Source organism: Somniosus microcephalus, chromosome 1 (genome assembly GCF_052327205.1).
Source record: "Somniosus microcephalus isolate GS21.2 chromosome 1, FLI_Smic_1.0, whole genome shotgun sequence".
Taxonomy (NCBI): domain Eukaryota; kingdom Metazoa; phylum Chordata; class Chondrichthyes; order Squaliformes; family Somniosidae; genus Somniosus; species Somniosus microcephalus.
The window spans coordinates 248,976,693-248,995,223 of NC_140987.1; the positions used below are offsets into that span (position 1 = coordinate 248,976,693).

The following is an 18,531-nucleotide window of genomic DNA, read 5'->3' on the forward strand; positions in this document are numbered from 1 at the left end:
GGTCAGGTAGGTAAGGTAAGAGGTCAGACAGGTTGGGTAAGAGGTCAGACAGGTAGGGTAAGAGGTCAGACAGGTAGGGTAAGAGGTCAGACAGGTAGGGTAAGAGGTCAGACAGGTAGGGTAAGTGGTCAGACAGGTAGGGTAAGTGGTCAGGTAGGTAGGGTAAGAGGTCAGACAGATAGGGTAAGAGGTCAGACAGGTAGGGTAAGAGGTCAGACAGGTAGGGTAAGAGGTCAGGTAGGTAGGGTAAGAGGTCAGGCAGGTAGGGTAAGAGGTCAGGTAGGTAGGGTAAGAGGTCAGGTAGGTAGGGTAAGAGGTCAGGTAGGTAGGGTAAGAGGTCAGGCAGGTAGGGTAAGAGGTCAGGTAGGTAGGGTAAGAGGTCAGGTAGGTAGGGTAAGAGGTCAGGCAGGTAGGGTAAGAGGTCAGGTAGGTAGGGTAAGAGGTCAGGCAGGTAGGGTAAGAGGTCAGGTAGGTAGGGTAAGAGGTCAGACAGGTAGGGTAAGAGGTCAGGTAGGTAGAGTAAGAGGTCAGGTAGGTAGGGTAAGAGGTCAGGTAGGTAGGGTAAGAGGTCAGGTAGGTAGGCAAAGCGGTCAGGTAGGAAGGGTAAGAGGTCAGACAGGTAGGGTAAGAGGTCAGGTAGGTAGAGTAAGAGGTCAGGTAGGTAGGGTAAGAGGTCAGGTAGGTAGGGTAAGAGGTCAGGTAGGTAGGCAATGCGGTCAGGTAGGTAGGGTTGGAATGTATTAAAAAGAGGCAAACCTGTTGGAGTAATGACCTCTTCCTGATCTTAAAAATAAATCCTATGCTCTAAATAGCTATCTCTACCGATGCTTTTGGAATGGGAACCTGGACTCTGGTATCTGCTCCAGTTTAACATTCATACATTCATCTGGAGCTAGAACCAAACAGAGTAATTTCTATTTTGTTATTTACTTTTTCATGTGAATGAGATATTCAGAATCTCCCAGCTGTCAAGTGTTTGTAGTCAAAGCTATTACATTTCTGTATTTCTGTCCAGTGTTTGCTTTAGGCTCATTTTCTGAAACGTCTGATGATTTGTATGGTCAATAAAGAATGGTGAAACACAATGACCAGGTTTGTTTAAGAGAAACATTTTTGAAATGAGAAGAGCCATAAACCAGAGGCATAACTACCAAGCTTCAGAATTCCTAGTCATTGGCACCCTAGCATTGTTAAATGCACATTCATCTAGAAGCATTTAGAATTTGGCCAGGCATGCATTCTCCTATTAGTGTTTCAGGGGCTCTCTGTTTTAGATCAAATGTAGCACTTTATGTATGGTAAAGATTATCCAAATGGGATAAATCCCCATAAATTGGTGAGCAGGCAGCTTGCTCTGATCAGCACGAATTACTGACCCTAACTTTACCATTCATGTCCTACAAACTGAAAGAAGGTTTAGTGGTGTATCAGAGGAATGTAATGGACCTAGTTCGGATGAAATACATACATGTTTAAAGGGGCATTGCCATCGGCAAAATCCTCGAGTAAGTAAGCAGATAACTGCAGTCATGTGAATGGTAATGGAACATTATTATCACATCCTAGACTGCATCCGCTAATATTAAATGTGAAAACTAATGCTAAAGCAACAACAACAACTTGCATTTATACAGCACCTTTAACGTAGTAAAACGTCCCAAGGCGCTTCTCATGATCAATCTCAGACAAAATTCTGACACCCGAGCCACATAAACAGATATTAGGGCAGATGACCAAAAGCTTGGTCAAAGAGGTAGGTTTTAAGGAACGTCTTAAAGGCGAGAGAGAGCTAAAGATGCGGAGAAGTTTAGGGGAGGGAATTCCAGAGCTTAGGGCCTAGGCAGCTGAAGGCTCGGCCATCAATGGTGGGGCGATTAAAACCAGGGATGCGCAATAGGCCAGAATTGGAGGAGCACAGAGATCCTGGAGTGTTGTAGGGCTGGAGGAGGTTACAGGGCTGGAGGAGGTTAGAGATAGGGAGTAACGTATCCTCATACTTCAGAGGACACTTCAGTGGAATATACTTGTCATTTAGGGAGAGAGCCACAGAGCAGCTGATAAAACTTAATACAGTATTATTAAATACATAGAAAGGTCAAGTCAGCTGTTCTATTTTATAAATAGTGATGCGATGACAACTGAAAATGCTACTGATTTTGACTAATGAAATTGATACTTTGGAACATAGGAACAGGAGGAGGCCATTCAGCCCCTCGAGCCTGTTCCACCATTCAATTTGATCATGGCTGGTCTGTACCTCAACTCCATCCACCCGCCTTGGTTCCGTAACCCTTAATATACCCCTTGCCTAACAAAAATCTATCAATCTCAGTTTTGAAATTTTCAATTGACCCCCAGTCTCAACAGCTTTTTGGGGGAGAGAGTTCCAGATTTCCACTAAGCCTTTGTGTGAAGAAGTGCTTCCTGACATCACATTCCTGACAACAGCCTAGCTCTAATTAATTTTAAGGTTGTGCCTCCTTATGGAAATAAAGGACAAGGCTACAAAATGGCATCAAAAGCCCAAAGTCTGCACAGACGACAGATACTGTACATTGATCCCAAATCTGACGGTTGTCTGACAAATTAAAAGAGAAGTGTGAATTTTACTTTATACGTTCCGCATTGCTGATTTTAGAGGAATATTTCACAAACTACAAATATTATAAAAAGAGGGCCTTGGCTTATCAGGATGACAGTATAATAGATTTACATCATTGGCCTTTCAAGGGCACAGTATTTACAAAATAAGCCGCCATGCTCAATCAAAGTTTCTTTCGAAAGCTGACAAGTAGTTAAGTACACAAAGACAACAAGAAGGTACTTTTTTTTCGCAGGCAACAGTCACAGATAGTTCAAATTGTCTCTTTGGAGATGAATTAAGCGTGAGCATTTCAACAAGAGCTGGGGTTTCAATCTATTGAGCTGAAACAACTGCTCCTTGTGTCCAAACCCCAGGTCGGAGGGCAAAACTGCAGAGAAAGCACCCGATGTCTTAAAGGCTCGGCAGTTTCCACAGATCAGGGCCACCTGGAGTAGAGGCCTGCATTAATCTATGGAGGCAAAGGGAACGTTTTTGTGTAGATTAGGGTTCTGGCTATGCCGATTCCGGCTACGCAGAGAGGAGAACATCATGTTGCAACCAGGAACCTTGCACTTGTGCATTTCACGGAGATGCACAGTCTTGTAGTGAACCCTCAGAGTCCCCTTGTTGCTGTACATTTTGTGGCAGATAATACACATGATTCCGCCATTGCTAGTTGATGCTGCCTGCAGTAAGGAGGCCTCTAGGACATCATGACTGGAACTGGCTGCTTGGGACTGGGCCTCTGCTCTGTGTGCGGATTCACCACTATCGCTGGCCCCATCTATCTCATCCAGCAGGATCCCCTCGTCGCTCCCCGCCTCTGATTCCCGCGATGAGTGGATGCTGCTGCTGGATTGGATGCTAGAAGTGGTGCTGAGGTCCAGCACCATGTAATCATCTGCTGTGACCCTTGTGTAGCCATTGGTGTGGGAATCTTCTGTCCCTGCCGGTGAACTGGCTTCATCCCTCATGTCCAGCCCAATTCCGTGGTGCCCACCGTAGATCTTGGCCAAGAATTCTTCACGGAGGTCCTTGGCAAGTGGTGGAGCTGGATCCATCCCCATTTCATCCAGTTCTTTGGTCAGCAGCTTACGGTGAAGGTTAATGTTGGCGCTGTGTCTGGAAAGAGCAAGAAGGGGGTCTGGTCAGTACATTATCATAGCAGTCCTAACGTTCTAACCTGTACCAGAACTTAATAAATATCAAGGTTTGCAAATACCATGGGCAATGAAAACTGTCCATAAAGAACCCGACTGACTTTTCGCCAACTCCTGTTCTTTAGTTACTAGAGTATGACAATAACCTTTAAGCAAAGCTAGAAAGCGTAGAGAACAGTCATCATTTGTTGCTGCAAACTCTCACTACTTTGAAGTTTAGGTGGTCGGTTCTCTCCCACAAATCCCCCCACACACTGAGTTCCCAATCTCAGCCAGAGCTGTCTGGAATAGTTGGTGACTGGAGGGGAGGCAAGAGGGAGAATCAGAGGGATAGTGGATTTGTGCAGTTCTAAGCAGCTACTCAGAGCCCCAGACAGCACGTTAGAACAAGTGACCTGATCACTGATCTAGTCTGGTGGTCGCCTTTTGGGCTTTTTTGACCATTTTTTCCACAGAAAGGAGTTACGTTCAAATGTTGGGTTTTTAAAGCAAAAGTGTAGTCACAGAAGTTGAACAAGAGCACTGGGATGAAAGGTAGTTAAAATGCTAATGAGATAGGCATTGAGGTTATTTCATCAAAGACTGAAAACAAATAATTCATTAGCCTGTCTTGATAATTGATAAACACCTCACACCCACTGTGTTGGAAAGTCTCTGATCCGGGTTGTTTGACAAGAGGTGTATGACATAGGTCCCTGCTCTGGTTGTGAACACAGAGTTAAAGTGGGATGGAAACACACACAGGCAGTCAGGTATTTAAGCAGAAAGCTTGTAGGGTAGGCTTTCCCCACAGACATAGACAGTTAGGAGCAGGAGAGTCATTAGGTATTTTTTGGCTTAAGACAACCCACTGATGTGCGGAAGCATAGTATGCTCACTATTTTGTATCATGTGAAGACTAGTTATACTGATTAAATTAAGTGAGTCTGATCATAACCGTTGCTCTGTATGTTCACCTGCTGTCTGAGTATTAAAACAACTTAATGTTTCATTCTGGCTCTTTCTATTGAAATGGAAATCCCGTCTACTGAAGGATTGGAGAAGAACACATGAGAACATGTGTAAAAGACCCAATATCCTGTCTGTATGTCAATGGCAATGTACTGAATGACACGAGTGTATAAGTAGGAATTGGGCTGTGTGAGTTAATTGCAGACAGGAGCGACTGATGTCACTGAACCCAAGATGATATTTATGGAAGACCCAAATACGTAATACAGACAAAGTGCACATGCAATAGAAGCACGGTGAGGGTATGAGGGGTACCTTCAGACAATGGGAAAAAACAAGGTTTAAATTAAGGGGCATGGGGGGAAGTTAGCTCTATATTTAAAGTTGTTCCATACACCTAGAAGGGTCAGTTAAGTTAAAATGTATCCCAAATATGTGAAGCACGAATCTGAAGGCAGCTGAAGTTTGCTGGAGCCTTGCCTGAATTATAACAAACTGCCCAACTGTACCAAGACACTATGTAGAAACAAGAAACTTTCTGGATAACCTTTGCCCCCTGCCCATCATGCTTTTCAAATGTTTTTAATATTATAGACTTCAGTTCTATCATTATAGACTTATTGACGTCTGCTTGTTATTTTTTTGGGGTGTGGTGGGTGATAATTAAGTAATGTGGATTTGTTTTGTTGAATTGTCCAGTTTGCATATTTAACCAGTCATGGTACGATACAACAGAGGTCAAATTGTTCAATCAGGTACTAACGAGTGGAACCAGTTTAGATTTTAATATGTGTGGAACATATGTGTGAAACATCCAGTGCATAGTTTAGACATATGGGCGTACAACATATAGAAAGCAGTGAAGCACTCAACATCTCACTGATGGTGCTGACTCATATTTAAATAATGGCTTCCTATCGGTCACATAATCAATGCATTTGTACTTGCTTACATCACAACTTTTCTAATCTACACTCAGTGAATTCACTGTTCACTCAACCTAACAAGCTTTACTTATTAGTAGTGCCGCTGTAATCCAAGTAAAACAGATTTAAAAAGTTAAATTGTGTAGAATATGATAAACAAAAGGTGGTGGTACAACAGCAATATCCTGAGGTTCCAGTGACACGTGTAAAGCACACTGCTATTCCTCGTCTGCTTATGATGTCACCTGATTGAATTACAGCCTTATAACTCACTTCCAGCTGTGTCTTGTTCTGTGTAACAGTATCCCCATGTCTGTTTAATATTGGCCAATGTTTACCCATGTCATGATAAATGTGGCACACATCTGCCCTGGGAAATGATTCCAGGCACAACACAAATCTACCGACTCCAACAAAACACAGTGAGGGAGCTGAATCATCAGCAAAATGCACTCCTTTGCTGGGTTTGAAAATATATTGTAATGGTGCACAGGTGTGATAAGGCACAAAGCTGAATCCAGACATTCTCAGACCTGTACGAATGGCACTAATGGCAGCTAATGCAGGCAAGGTATTGGAAATTGTTGGAATATTGTGATTTCCTGCAAGACAATTACTGTACCATCAATACAAAAACCATCTTGTGACATCTCTAGACGGACTTCTCAAGATAAATCCTTAAAATCTAAAGGCGGGATTGATATAACACTTCCTAAAGCTCTTTGCAGGTCAGATTCCAAATGATATTTGAATTAGATTACACCTTGTCGCAGTCTTCAAATTCTGGTTGGCTGAGTGATGTGCTGAGATGGGCTATTACAACGTGGGACTCTTCTCCTACAAGTCCCCCTTCCCTTTGTCAGCAGTGCAGCTAGTTTCATCTAATCCATTTATATTGACATTTACTCAATTTGATGCTCTTGACTACTGTAACAAATCGCTCCATTGATGCAGGTGTAATGTAATAACTAAAGTGAACTCTGAGGAGTGCATTAGTGCTGGATTCAGGAGCCAGTTGGGGAATGTAGAAAGTTCTAACTTGAAAGGCTTTTCAATTTACTAATGGAGAAGTCCCCAAAAAAAATCTACTATTTGCAGAAGCCGTGCTCAAAGAAGAAAATGTTCCCAGGAGTATATAGTCAAAAAAGATGGGAACTGCACCTCCAGCTATCCTTACAGGTCTGTTACAAAGGTGTCTCAGTAACAACCCCAAAATAAAATATGACAGGAAACAGAAAGAGGCTTTTCGCTCAACACTCCCCATGACATAAGAAGGACCACCTTGTACTGTAAACAATATACAATTAGATAATTTCTCTTTTCTTCAGGACACTGTGCGAACACTTTTGTGGAGTACTTGATCCCATGGGCGCTCTGGATTTAGTCGGGAACACCTGCTACTGTCTGGCTAGGCACGGATGATGGACAGACTCGTACATTGTCACTCCTTGGTGACAACATTAAGAAAATGGAGTCTTGGTTCAGTTGTGTTGTCTGAACTATGTGACACCTGCTTTACTTTTGGCAATGCGAGGCCCTTTAGTCTGTGGTTTGCCGAATGCAGTTTTGTACCCATACAGGTTGAAATTTCAGTGCAAAAAGTGAGAACAGCAGGGAAACTAATTTTCCTCTAATAAGCCATCCTTGACAGATACGAGCCTTAAAAAGCCAGTTGAACTCGTTCTGAAACTGCAAGTGAGAGGGTAAGCAACGTGATTTAGTGATGGTCTTCGTCTGCCCATCCCCCCCCCATTCCTCCTAACACTGATGTAACCAGCACTTTCTGGCTCCTCCACTGGTCTAGTGTGTGACGACACTGCCCAGTGTAGACTGAACCCTAACAATGGGTTCAATTCACAGGTGGTGTTGAGTTACCATGGCAACAGTTAGACTCAATTCATTTAGCCTCAAAACCCCTGGAGTAGAGAAAGGAATACAAACAAACCTCCCCAATCCTGACTGCTATTCAGTGACTGCTGCTGAAAATGTGTGCGTGTGTGTGAGTGCGAGTGTGTGTCTGCCTGTGTGTGTGTCTGTCGGTCTATGTGTGTGGGTGTGTGTCTGTGTGTGTGTGTCTGCGTGTGTGTCTGTCGGTCTATGCATGTGGGGGTGTGTCTGTGTGTGTGTGAGGTTCTGTGTGTGTGTGTGTGTGTGTTTGTGTGTGTATGTGTGTGTCTGTCTGTGTGTGGGTGTGTGTCTGTGACTGTGTGTCTGTATGTGTGTGTGAGTGTGCGTGTGCATGTGCGCGTGTGTGTAAGTGTATGTGTGTCTGAGTGTTTATGTGTGTATGTGTGTGTGTGTGTGTGTGTGTATGAGAGGTTCTGTGTGTGTGTGTGTATGAGAGGTTCTGTGTGTGTGTGTATTATCTGTGTCTGTGTGCGTGTGTGGATGCTGTGAGTGCGAGTGAGTGTGTGTGAGTGCGTGCGTGTGAGTGTGATTGTGAGTGTGTGTGTGCTTGTGTGTGTGTATATGTGTGTGTCTGTGTGTGTGTGTGAGTGTGAGTGTGAGTGTGTGTGCGTGCACGAGTGTGAATGTGTGTCTGTTCCTGTGTCTGTGTGTATGTGAGTGTGTGTGTGTTTCTGTGTATGTGATGTCTGTGTGTGAGTGTGTGTAGCTGGATCAGGTTTGATCGACACTCTCCACAGCGGAATAATTTTCTGACACTCATTGGTTTATTCACACAGGAAGACTGGTCACTTTAATGATGTTCCAGAGGGCTGCCAGCATTGGTGGCCCTGTAACCCAGCAAGTGTCAGTCCGAAGGTGGGAGAAAATTGTGGGGGTGGATAATAACCTTCAAAACTCACTTTAATGATAAAATGACACTGATTATTATCATACCAATTGTAGTTGAAATACATTCTCTTGGAAAGAGGCTGCATTAATGTTGAGCTGTGCCAGTATAAGAACGGTTTTAAACTTGAGACCGTGGCTTCTTCGCAAAGCTTACAGGGCTCCAAACAATCAGCTCAAACCAAAAACAGTCAAGCGTCTTCTGAAGGTGTCAGCTGTGGCTCAGTGGGTAGCACTCTCACCTCCGAGTCAGAAGGTTCTGGGTTCAAGTCCCACTTAAGAGACTTGAGCACAAAATCCAGGCTGACACTCCCAGTGCCAGTACTGAGGGAGTGCTGCACTGTCGGAGGGTCAGTACTGAGGGAGCGCTGCACTGTCGGAGGGTCAGTACTGAGGGGGCGCTGCACTGTCGGAGGGTCAGTACTGAGGGTGCGCTGCACTGTCGGAGGGTCAGTACTGAGGGAGTGCTGCACTGTCGGAGGGTCAGTACTGAGGGTGTGCTGCACTGTCGGAGGGTCAGTACTGAGGGTGTGCTGCACTGTCGGAGGGTCAGTACTGAGGGAGTGCTGCACTGTCGGAGGGTCAGTACTGAGGGAGTGCTGCACTGTCGGAGGTTCAGTACTGAGGGAGCGCTGCACTGTTGGAGGGTCAGTACTGAGGGAGTGCTGCACTGTCGGAGGGTCAGTACTGAGGGAGCGCTGCACTGTCGGAGGGTCAGTACTGAGGGAGCGTTGCACTATCGGAGGGTCAGTACCGAGGGAGGGTCAGTACTGAGGGAGCGCTGCACTGTCGGAGGGGCACTACTGAGGGAGTGCTGCACTGTCGGAGGGTCAGTACTGAGGGAGTGCTGCACTGTCGGAGGGTCAGTACTGAGGGAGTGCTGCACTGTCGGAGGGTCAGTACTGAGGGAGTGCTGCACTGTCGGAGGGTCAGTACTAAGGGAGTGCTGCACTGTTAGAGGGGCAGTACTGAGGGAGCACTGTAGTGTCGGGGGGGAGCAGTACTGAGGGAGCACTGCATTGTAGGAGGGTCAGTACTGAGGGAGTGCTGCACTATTGGAGGGGCACTACTGAGGGAGTGCTGCACTGTCAGAGAGGCAGTACTGAAGGAGTGCTGCACTGTTGGAGGTGCCGTTTTTCAGATGAGACATTAAACTGAGGCCCCATCTGTCTTCTCATGTGGACGTAGCACTATTTTGAAGAAGAGCAGGGGAGTTCTTCCAGTGCCCTGGGCAATATTTATTCCTCAATCAACATCACTAAACCGATTATGTGCTGCTGTTTGTGGGACTTGCTGTGTGTAAATTGGCTGCCGCGTTTCCTACATTACAACAGTGACTACACTTGAAAAAATACAATGTTGCTTGTCACTATGGGATGTCCTGAGGTTGTGAAAGGCGCTATATAAATGCAAGTATTTTTTGCAATGAGTACCTAAACATAAGTAACTGGAGAACAAGGATGTGAAGGGATGAGAAATGGTGGCAACTGAGAGTTCGAAAGGGTAATGCTATAATTTCAAAAACAAACAGGGATTAATAAACAAAAGCTCTTCTTGGAAAATTAGGCAAGCAATGGCAGACGACAATATAAAGATTGTGGTGCCTGATACGGTACACTGCGTGCCGCTCCGATAGCACCTTGCAAACAATCAAAATCATTCTAAAATGATGCCCTTGGTTTTCCTTTTGGGTGTGTTATGGTCAATATTAAAATTGCTGCAATTACAACCAGTCTATGATGATTTTATTCATTGTTTTTGATTTCTTTTTAAGAATCTTACAGCACAGAAGGAGGCCATTCGGCCCATTGTGCCGGTGTCAGCTCTTTGAAAGAGCTATCCAATTAGTCCCACACGCCAGCTTTTTCCCCATAACCTCGCAAACTTTCTTTCCCTTTAGGGAACAGTTCCTACAGCAACTCATTGCTGGGAATCAGATCCAGGGAGCAAGCTTGCTATTTGGTTGATTTTGCGATTACGGAACTGATTTGAAACTGACACACAGATAATCAGGGGGTTGGGAGGTGGGGTGGCGGGGGGTCTTGTGTGGGAGGGAAGGGGGATGCGGAACACTTAAAGAGCGATAAGCTTAAATTCAGGTTGTGCATCAGCTCAAGCATTTTCTCTGGACAACAGATTTCATATCAGTACATGAATCGGAACTGGGATGGGAGGGACTCTGAAAATACGGGAAGCTTCAATAAACTGTTGTTAATAATAGACATCCCTTCAATTCAGCGAAATATCAACACTCCCTTAACATAGTCTCCAAACATTACTATGGTTTCTTATATCTACTTATACGTGGCTGCATTTTACTCACTGGATTAGCATTTTCAACATGCTAATTATGTTAACATCAGGCAGTTACTGTTAAAACATACCTGGGAAGCAGTTGTATCTTAGCAAGAGTTTATGTCTGGTACTGAAGTAAAAGAATATGCTTTATGTACAATCTTAACACACTCGTACCAATTTTACATTGGTGTGTACTTGCAACTATTCCAGACAGTAGTTTACAGTTTCACAATAAGCTACAACTACTTGTAAGATTAGTAAATGGTTTATACCTGTGCGGTATTCTGTGTATGAGATGCCTGAGAAATGGGTTATATAAAAAAAAGAAAGAAAAATTAGTTACGCCTTTTCAGTCACATAACAAACCAGGAAACTAGTGCTTTTATAATCAGTAATGTTACACCTGGAGAATGGATACTGTTAACACGTCAATACACATTAGGAAACAAAATGGGATCCCTCTCCCGTACTTTCAAAGACATCAGAGGCCAAACCAACTTTAAAAAGAGAAGCTGCTCCCCTGGGGAGCTGGCCTGTGAAATATGGGGAAGATCTGTAAAGTAATTCTTGAGTTAATTTCTTTGCTTTATTTTGGCACACTTGGCTAAGACCTCGACTACAGGCCTCCCTCCCACATGGGAAGGGTGTCAGTATAAAACTCCACTCACTGCGCCCCCTCTGACATGCTGGGATAATTCCATTCTACTGCACGGAAGCACAGGGGAACATTCAAAATTGTCAACCCTTATTTTTTCCCCCCCAAAAGGCAGCAATCTGAGCATACTCCCTCCCCGCAAAAATACAGGATAAAGGATCGACACGCATTCGTACAATCACCAAACTCTTGGCTTGATTCGCACTCAAAATGGACTCCTAACTGCACAATGAACGGGGGAGGCAGTTGATGATGTAATTTAAACTAGTCACCGATGATGGTTCAGGCCAAAAATCAAAAGGGGTGAACAGGATCTGCAATTAAAAAAAAAACATAGTTTTCTGACATTTATTTTAAAACAGTGAAGCAATACATCAGCGTAAACTCATCTTCCTTCCCATCCCTCTATGCCCCCGCTCTAGCCTAGTGTAACGTTCGATCATCCCTGGCTATTATTTATGTAGTTGTTCAAAATCTAACACCTTTATTTATTTATCCGATTGTAATACCAACCAGTGAAAATAGGCAGAAAACTCTTCCAAAAAAACTACAATTAAATAATAGAGATTTAACAACCTTCGAGTGAGGGGACTGGGTGATGCAATGGCTTTGCATATTGTCCTTTTACCACTGCAAGCTGGGTTTGATTTGAGTCCGGACTGAGAGATCAAAGTCTCATCTCTCCAATGAAACATCTTCAAAACACTTTCTTTAGAAAGTACAAGCAGCACTCACTGAGTATAACTGCCTTCCCTCACCCCCCACAAAACAAACACAGGACCAAAGTTTAGGAGAGTTTCAACCCACAAGACCATATTATAAAACTACCCATAATTAAGCACAAATTATACTAAGTTTGCAATTTTCCTTCAAGAGACCACAAAGATGACTGCTCTAGGAGGTAGAAATGTCACACTGGTTTAGTAAAGAGTGCTCTTCCGAGGTTGGAACAGAGTAGAGAGAGCTTTACTCTGCGTCTGGCCTGTGCACAATCTGGGAATGATTGACGCCAATCGAAGGCGTAAAGGGTGGAAAATTTCCCATTCTTTGTACATTTGCCACTTTGATAACCATAGGTTCATCAATTCATTTTTTTAAAAAAAGCTTAAATGATAATTGCAATCAAGCCAGTTCAATAATTTAAGCTTTTCAGGAGCAGGATCACAAGAATGTTTTGCATTAGGCTGGGCTGGGAACCTCAGCTCCCTTATTTTTGTTAGCACGATTGAGAATGCTACATAAGGAATAGTGAGCGACTCATGCATTAGAACCACTGGCAATTGGAATTAAACATTGGATGCTGTAGATTTCTGGTGAAACCATTCTACAATAGGCTTAACATACGTTCCTGTTTTCTGGGAACAGTCTCCGGATTAGGTACTGTGTCCCTGGGCAAACAATGACCCCGGAAGAGAAACCCAGTTCAGTAAACTCGTCCCATATAGAGTCTTTGGTTTTTTTTTAAACGCGAATGTCATAGTGAAAGAGGAGATAGTTGAGATACTGGATGGGATAAAAATTGATAAAGAGGAGGTATTAGAAGGGCTGGCTTTACTTAAAGTAGGTAAGTCATCAGGACCGGATGGGATGCATCCTAGGATGCTGAGGGAGGTAAGGGTGGAAATTGTGGAGGTACTGGCCATAATCTTCCAATCCTCCTTAGATACGGGGGTGGTGCCAGAGGACTGGAGAATTGCCAATGTTACACCCTTGTTCAAAAAAGGATATAAGGATAAACCCAGCAACTACAGACCAGTCAGTTTAGCCTCGGTGGTGGGGAAGCAAATGGAAACGATAATCCAGGACAAAATTAACAGTCATTTGGACAAATGTGGATTAATTAAGGCAAGCCAGCACAGATTTGTTAAAGGCAAATCGTGTTTAACTAACTTGATTGAGTTTTTTGATGAGGTAACAGAGAGGGTTGATGAGGGCAATGCAGTTGACGTGGTGTATATGGACTTCCAAAAGGCATTTGATAAAGTGCCACATAATAGGCTCGCGAGCAAAGTTGAAGCCCATGAAATAAAAGTGGCAGCATGGCTACGAAATTGGCTAAGTGACAGGAAACAGGGTAGTGGTGAACGGTTGTTTATCGGACTGGAGGAAGGTATACAGTGGTGTTCCCCAGGGGTCGGTACTAGGACCACAGCTTTTCTTGATTTTTATATTCATGACTTGGACTTGGGTGTACAGGGCACAATTTCAAAATTTGCAGATGGCACAAAACTTGGAAGTATAATGAACAGCGAGGAGGATAGTGATAGACTTCAAGGGGACATAGACAGGCTGGTGGAATGGGCGGACATGTGGCTGATGAAATTTAACGCAGAAAAGTGCAAAGTGATACATTTTGGTAGGAAGAACGAGGAGAGGCAAACTAAAGGGTGCAATTTTAAAGGAGGTGGATGAACAGAGAGACCTGGGGGTATATGTGCACAAACCGTTGAAGGTGGCAGGGCAGGTTGAGAAAGCATACGGGATCATGGGCTTTATAAATAGAGGCATAGAGTACAAAAGCAAGGAAGTTATGATGGACCTTTAATAAACACTGGTTCGGCCTAAACTGGAGTATTGTGCCCAATGCTGGGCGCCGCTCTTTAGGAAGGATGTGAAGGCCTTAGAGAGGGTGCAGAAAAGATTTATGAGAATGGTTCCAGGGATGAGAGACTTCAGTTACATGGATAGACTGTAGAAGCTGGGGTTGTTCTCCTTAGAGCAAAGAAGATTGAGAGGAGATTTGATAGAGGTGTTCAAAATCATGAGGGGTCTAGACAGAGTAGATAGAGAGAAACTGTTCTCATTGGCGGAAGGGTCGAGAACCAGAGGACACAGATTCAAGGTGATTGGCAGAAGAACCAAAGTCGTCGTGAGGAAAAACCTTTTTACGCAGCGAGTGGTTAGGATCTGGAATGTACTGCCTGAATGGGTGGTGGAGGCAGACTCAATCATGGCTTTCAAAAGGGAATTGGATAAGTAGCTGAAGGAAAAAAATTTGCAGGGCTCCTTCTGTGCTGTAACCATTCTATGATTCTATGTACAGGAAACCTGGGGGGAGATCCTTGGCCCATTTCTGGCCAGTTTGTGCTCAGCAACGAATTCAAGGAGCTGGCTGAACGGAAGCAATGGTTGTGGCCCCGCCCTCCCACAATGCAGCGGGTGGAGAAAAGGCCCCATTGATACCTTGGGCTGCACTGCACTCTGGGGGATTGAGTCACCTGACCCCGTGTTTCGGCCAATAGTGACTGGCCAGCGGTCGGAACCTTTAAAATGCGCGGGAGAAGCCGAGGACGCAGTGAGAGCTGGTAGATGAGTGGATTAGTATGGTGCATCATGGGTTATTTTACTGAATAAGGCAAGCTCTAAATTCTCCCACAGGAAAGAGGTTTCTAAAACCTTCTGAGACTGTGGGTGTTCCACACCTTATATGGAAAATCTCAGTCTGTTTGGAACAGATTTAAAATTGAGAAATTAAAAATTAGGGTATTCGGGGAGGAGCATAGATGGTACAGCATTATTGCCAGAAAACACGCAAGATTCGAGATTGAGCGTAAAGTGAAAATGGCGTTGTCTCTACACGTAGTCCTCTGGCAGAAGCAACAAAGTCGTCATGCCGGATTTCTTGAAACGCGTCCTGGCTACTTTGCTGTGCTCCCACCCTGTGTGTCCCTGGATTCGGTTTAGAAAATATGGTCACCCTATTCTACAATTGAGGTTCCACTTACACGAAAGAGCCTCAAAGCAAGATCTATCACGGAGAAGCTTAAAATAAGGTCATGAGCACGGCTGAACCCAGCTGTAAAATTCTGCTCCAGTGTTTACATGGCCAGACTCTTAACAACTGTGTCACACCAATCAGTGAAACCATGAACCACACCTTTCCAAAAGTGAGAATGGGCCTCTGCTGACATGCGACTGTATGTGCAACACAAGGCAACTCACGTCAAATAAAGGAGACTCATGATTAGAGAATTAATAGAATCAGGCTTCTGTAGCATGACTGTGGGTATTTTGCCTTTTAAAAACCCATATAGTTAAATGGAATGGGGTCTATTTCTATTCTGTTTTTAATGTGTAACTGTTTGAGTACCGAATAATCCTTCCTGCTTTCAAAATAAGAATGTTTCTACGATATAACAGCGGCAATAATCCACTTCCTGATTCTAATGATCATCAAGCAGAATTAGCAAATGCAAGTAGCTACAGAATATTCGTGCATCTAAAACAGTTTCTAAATAAACCAAAACATGCTGTCAAGTTTTATTTTAAATGATGGTTCACGATATTTTAATATCATAACATGAAATTCTATTATGTGCAGACATAGTGTCAGCCAGCACTCAGTAAGTCACCAGGCTAACACAGTGAGATATATTCTTGCTTATTTCTGTTGCTTAATCTGAGGATTCAGAGTTTGGAGTTGGCACTTTATAACTTTCCTGTTCTGTATTTCCTAATGATTTTTACTGTCATGACAATCCTGACCACTTCTTCCTAATCCTTGCAAAACGGTTTCCAATTGAATACACTAAGAAAACAATCTTGCAGGAAAGGTATTAATATATAGACAAGAATGGAAGGCAAGGTATAGCCATTTAATGGAGCTGTGTCCTAAAGAATTCCTGGCTCACAACTGAAATAAATCCCAAAAGTGATTTGTTCACCTACGACTAGGGCAAAATTTGAGGCAGACATAAGTTTTCCATTACAAATGTTTCTGCAAAATGTCTAAACTTTGCAACTTTGAACAGCTTCAAAGAAAAACATTTGGATCAAAAAGGGACACATTTACCCTTTATGCTGGATAGTCCAAAAATGACAGAATTACTATGGTAATAGTGTAAGTGCATTGGCTTCACATCCTCCATGCAAGACAGCATTGACCATTCCTGACTTCTTGTCCACCTTTTCTATAATGCACTGAGAATTCTCATCCTTATATTCAAAATCCCTCCATGGCTTTGCCCTTCCCTATCTCTGTAACCTCCTCCAACCCTATAACCCTCCAAGATCTCTGTGTGCTTTCAATTCTTGAGCGTCCCAATTTCCATCGCTCCACCATGGACGGCCGTGCATTGAGCTGCCAAGGCCCTAAACCCTGGAAATCCCTCCCTAAACATCTCTCATACTTTAAAATGCTTCTTAAAACCTACCTCTTTGACCAAGCTTTTGATCACCTAACCTAATATCTCTTTCTGTGGCTAGATATCAAATTTTGTCTGATAACGCTCCTGTGAAGCCCCTTGAGACGTTTTACTACGTTAAAGGTGCTATATAAATACAAGTTGCTGCTGTTGAAAATACAAATCAAGAAAAGACCAATTAAGACTATTCCATTCAGAGTCCATGTATGATTATTCTATCATGGATTTCCCTCCCACACCTTTTGTTGATCTACTTTTAATATTCTTTTGTATAGTACCCAAAAACCTTATGAGGAGGGTGTAGTATGGTAAATAGAAATGATGGGTGAAGTACATGGTAGCTTAACATATTGGAGCTACAATGCTCAATGCCGTGGAGTGATGGGATATAGGTTTGATTCCCCCCCACCCACCATGTCCAACTTCCAGCTATTCTACACTGGAAATGTAGCTAGGTACGGACCAATGAGACAATGGAAAATGGTATGGAGCAATGAGACAATGGAGAATGGTATAGACCAACGCCACAATGGAGGAAGGTATAGACCAACGAGACAATGGAGAATGGTATGGACCAATGAGGGAAGGAGGTAGGTATGGACCAATGAGGGAAGGATGTAGGTATGGACCAATGAGGGAAGGATGTAGGTATGGACCAATGAGGGAAGGAGGTAGGTATGGACCAATGAGGGAAGGAGGTAGGCATGGACCAATGAGGGAAGGAGGTAGGCATGCACCAATGAGGGAAGGAGGTGGTATAGACCAATGACGGAAGAAGGTAGCTATGGGCCAATGAGGGAAGGAGGTAGGTATAGACCAATGAGGGAAGGAGGTAGGCATGGACCAATGAGGGAAGGAGGTGGTATGGACCAATGAGACAATGGAGGACCTGATGAAAAAAGATTCATATTTCACTAAAAGGAGGAAAGGGGGTAAGAAGGCAGACTGCATTATTACCTTTACAGCACCCGTGTTCAATAAATATGATGATTCAAAGGGAACAGTCACTATATATTATTCAGAAGTTGTAGTTGTTACACATTACAAAGCAATATATATTAGCCAGTAATTCCACGCTCGCTGAACATTATGCTGAGATTATATTCATTATTTATTGCATAGAGACTAGTCCCAATATGCAATAATTGATTACACAATCACTGTACATTGCAAAGATTACAGTCACTCTGTATTACACACAATGTATAATGTACAGACATTATATTTTTGCTATTTATATAGATTGCATTGAAAATGTCTATTCTAGGCTTTGTTTGCAATGTGAAACGGGGTTACTAAATGTTACACTGTTTTATTTTATTTATATACTGAGGTATTTTGTTCAATTCTAAAGACATGTTGGTAAAACAAAAATTATTGGAAACCACAAGCCTTTTCTCCAGCAGAGGGACAATGTACGTTAGTATAAATTAAGGCGGAAAGTAACAGTCAATTAAAGCTGCTTTAATGTGAAATGAATCACTCACACTGGTCACGCACACAGCTCCCTCTCCAGTCAAATTATTCACTTCTAGATAAGCTACTGCGAAACCCTTTTGGGGTTTAACTAATTTACTGCACAGATACTGCATGTCTGTTATAATAACAGGTAGGATGCATTGGGGTCGACCATTTATCAGAATTAGACTTCTTTTCTCAATTCGCGGTGAATTGCTCTGCCTACACCATTCCCTTCACCATAGCCAGGCAGCCCCTCATGGCCTGTAATGTGGCAGGAAGCAAACTGACACTATCTCTTGTCAGAGGAAGAGGGGGGGGGTGGGGGTGGGGGTGGCAGGTGGGAGCCTCTGGAGGGGCTCGGAAAAGTTTTGCAGAGGAAGTGAGGTACTAATGGTACTAATGGACCTACCTCTGGAACGTTAATCATCTTCACACTTCTCTACGTTTGACAAGCAGGGCCACTTGTTTACAAAGTTAATTATGTGTTAATCAATGTGACAAATCGCAAAAGAAAAATCAAAAATCAGAAAGATAGATGGCAAATTTTGAGGCAGAATAA

General features: G+C 43.4%; 1 pseudogene across 1 annotated transcript; it reads right to left on the reverse strand.

The window, feature by feature from the left end:
* Positions 1–396: 396 nt before the first annotated feature.
* On the reverse strand, positions 397–11,014 carry LOC147124700 (zinc finger protein basonuclin-2 pseudogene; annotated as a pseudogene). The gene is made up of 2 exons (XR_015080150.1): positions 10,985–11,014; positions 397–3,706 (listed from the first exon to the last, which is right to left on the reverse strand). The product of XR_015080150.1 is annotated as a zinc finger protein basonuclin-2 pseudogene (transcript).
* Between the last annotated feature and the right edge of the window lie 7,517 nt (positions 11,015–18,531).